Raw genomic sequence first — 3,988 nt, forward strand, 5'->3', positions numbered from 1 at the left:
TTATTTATCAAAGTATGCACCCATATTGTCTATGCACTTTTGCCATTTAAACGGCAGGTTGTTCAGGCCGGTGACATAAAACCCTGGCGGACGAGAGTCAATTAATTCCTGGCAGACCAGTTTTACAGCATTGTCGGAATTAAATTGTTTTCCTATGAAAAAATTGTTCAAATTGTGGAAGAAGTGACAGACAGTGGGGGCTAGGTCTGACGAATATGGAGGATGATGAAGAAGTTCCAACTCCAATTCCTGTAGTTTTGCCACAGTCATTTGTGCAGTGTGCGATCTAACGTTATCATGCAATAAGATGGGAGTCGATTTGTTGACCGATCTAGGCTGTTTTTCTTTAAGTTTTTGCATCATCTCGTCCAGTTGGTTGCAGTATATTTCTGTTGTGATCGGTGAGCCAGGTTTCATAAAATCATAACGGATCTCACCTGCGCTAGACAGGTACGATAACCTTCGATTCTGAGCAACCGCGTGGTTCATTTGTGAGGTCAAAATAACCTGTACGAAATTTGGCGAACCAATTTGATACTGTCCGCTGTTTCGTTACACTAGAGCCAAATACACTATTAATGTTTCACGCGTCTATTTCGTAGTTCCACGTAAGAACTCATACTTCATAATAGGGCGAATTTTCGACCGTTCCATTTTCAACAAAATTAATTTTTAAAAAAGTTTTCAATATTTCTTAGAGCTTAAAATAATTTCTTTAAACAAGCGAGATTTGTTTATAACTTTCCAAAAAAAGAGAACAGAACGGTAAAATATTAAGCCAATATCAAATAATAAATTGTTGAAGTTGGCAATATTATTAACTACAAATTTCATCCTTGTCAACCTAATAACACATCACTCGATAAGTCTCCGGTCTAGCTAAGAAAAACCAATTCTTTTTTTAGAAATTCGACTTTATTCGTCAGCATACTCTTCTTCGAGAGCGACACATTCATTCCGACGCTCCTCCAACTTTTCGATGCCTTTTTTGTAGAACGACTTGTCTTCGTTCTCAAAATAGGCCTCCGTTTCGACGATCGCTTCCAGCATTCGAGCCAAATTTCTTTCCCTGGAGCATCTTTTTAATGTCCGCAAAAAGCCAGTAGTAGCTGGGGGCTAGATTCTGGAGAGTACGGTGGGCGGGGAAGCAATTCGAAGCGTAATTCGTTCGATTTAACCATCGCTTAACCCTTTCGCTACTACGGGTGACTATAGTCACCCGCCACAAAACGACACCCGCATACGACGGGTGACTATAGTCACCGGCCACAAGATGCCACCTATACACGACGGGTGACTATAGTCACCGGTCACAACAATGGAGCCAAAAGTTAAAACAAGGGCTATCGCCTCGCTTTCATCTGTTCGCAGACGCTATCATCTACCAAAAACTACGATTAATTGTAATAAATCTGGTCACATTAATCCAACGTTTTTCAAGCAAAAGACTTGGCCCCGAATGCTGAAGACTGCGCGCGCTTAATGTTCCTGCTTTCGGCAGGGTGCTCCGTTCTACACGAGGGACTCCGCGGCGAGGCCCGCCGTAGCGAAAGGGTTAACACGTTCCGTGCCACGTGTACCATCGATGGTACACGCTTGCATGTTTACTTAGTGAACTGAACAAATTGTTTACAAGAAATTTAGAACCGAAGAATCAATTTCCACCGCAAGAATGGGCGTTGATAAGTTTTTGTTACGTTGTTATGTGTACGAGAATTAATAATTGCACGTAATACATCAAGTTTTAGTAAAATATCAAAGTGTGAAGATTCGAGTAAAAAAAGCTCGGCACGGAACGTGTTAACCGCGCTCCGAATCGTCGACGCGTTGTTGCTTTTGATCCGGTGCGAGCAAACGCGGCACCCACTTCGAAAGCAATTTGCACATGCTCGAATCGTTGTGTGTAAAATTGTAAACACGCTACCTTCTGATATCTTTAAGGTGTCAGCTATCTCGCGCAATTTCGCTATACGGTCTTTCAAAACTATTGAGTTGTCCGGAAAGTTCGTGCCGATTTTCGGTAGGCAGCGTGAGAGACCTGACCGAATATATCACAATTATTGAAAACAAATGACATGTGTACATATTCTAAAAGAGATAACTTCAGCCATATTTGGAAAAAAGTTTGGTTACGATTCGTTAATTTTTATCAGTTTTGTACGCCTTAGGATATGGTGGCAGATAAAGTGCATTATAGGCATTCAATGCTTTTATTTTTCCGAAAGGGCAAAAATGCCACACAAGCGGCAAATAAGATATGCGCTGTTTATGACGAGGATGCTGTAGCCGAAAGAACTGTGCGGAAGTGGTTTGCTCGGTTTGAAGCTGGAAATTTCGACCTTGAAGATCAAGAACGACGAATTTTTTGCCGAAAAACCTGAGAGGTTCTGGAAGGACGGAATTCTCTCTCAAGCTGCATGAAAGATGGAGAAAGGTTGTGAAACAGAATGCTACCTATATAATTTAATAAATGTATACCAATATTTAAATGAGCTGCGTTTTAATTTTCCTAAAAAATCGGCACGAACTTTCCGGACAACCCAATATTTTGTGGACTTTGTTTTATGTTTTTCGGAACAACTGCCGATTTTGGGCGAGCAGAGCGTTCAGCGATGTTTGTACGACCGCGTTTAATTTTAGCATACCAGTCGATAATAGTTGATTTCCCTGTTGCAGAGTCTTGATAACGCTTATTAAGCCACTGTTTTTGGCTTCAACAGCATTTTTCCCCATCAAAAAACAATGTTTAACACGTTCCGTGCCACGTGTACCATCGATGGTACACGCTTGCATGTTTACTTAGTGAACTGAACAAATTGTTTACAAGAAATTTAGAACCGAAGAATCAATTTCCACCGCAAGAATGGGCGTTGATAAGTTTTTGTTACGTTGTTATGTGTACGAGAATTAATAATTGCACGTAATACATCAAGTTTTAGTAAAATATCAAAGTGTGAAGATTCGAGTAAAAAAAGCTCGGCACGGAACGTGTTAATCGATGCACGAAATTCTTTTCTAACAATTGTTTTGAAAATGACAAAACTGGGCTCGCTAAAATCACTGTAACCTGTAAACTAATCATCGAAATGTCATGAAATTTTGACACGTATCGTTCGAAGAATGCTACTATCCGGAAATCATATGGGTTTGTCAACAGTGTTGCCATATATGTGTCAGATAGGAGACTTATCGAGTGACGTGTTACATCTTTCGGTTCTGTATAAAACAATTTAGAGAAGAACATTTAACCCTTAGCGTTTATGTTAGATTTCATTATCTCCAACATTGTTCAACGTACTGTTTTATGAGAAAGTCCCCGAAGTGGTGGCGCAAATTATTTGTCCGTGGACTGGAAATTTGTTTAACACGTTCCGTGCCGAGCTTTTTTTACTCGAATCTTCACACTTTGATATTTTACTAAAACTTGATGTATTACGTGCAATTATTAATTCTCGTACACATAACAACGTAACAAAAACTTATCAACGCCCATTCTTGCGGTGGAAATTGATTCTTCGGTTCTAAATTTCTTGTAAACAATTTGTTCAGTTCACTAAGTAAACATGCAAGCGTGTACCATCGATGGTACACGTGGCACGGAACGTGTTAATCAATTCGTACATTCTCTACAAACATGTACAAAGACAGAGAAACGAACAGCCAGTTACACATTTGAACTTTCACAAAATTTTGATCAACAAATTCAGAGGAGATTATCGTCAACCACGAGATAGATCTTCAGTTCGACGGCCAACTCTGACGAAATTCGTCTAAACGGGAAACTGCATGTAATTGTTACTGGCACAAAGAAAGATTGCAAAGTTTGTTCCAGTCGAAACAAACCAGGGGGAAGACATGAGACGACCTGTTTCTGTGATACATGTCTAGACAAACCAAGAATGCAACTTGGTCAATGTTTTATAAATTATCACACCAAACGAAACCAGAAATCATAATTTTCGTAAAATTATATTCGTAAAAGTGTGAA

The 3,988-nt window shown here is 39.7% G+C and overlaps 1 pseudogene; it reads right to left on the reverse strand.

The window, feature by feature from the left end:
* LOC143259657 (histone-lysine N-methyltransferase SETMAR pseudogene) lies at positions 1-489 on the reverse strand (annotated as a pseudogene).
* Positions 490-3,988: the final 3,499 nt, after the last annotated feature.

This window comes from Megalopta genalis, chromosome 6, assembly GCF_051020955.1.
Source record: "Megalopta genalis isolate 19385.01 chromosome 6, iyMegGena1_principal, whole genome shotgun sequence".
NCBI lineage: Eukaryota > Metazoa > Arthropoda > Insecta > Hymenoptera > Halictidae > Megalopta > Megalopta genalis.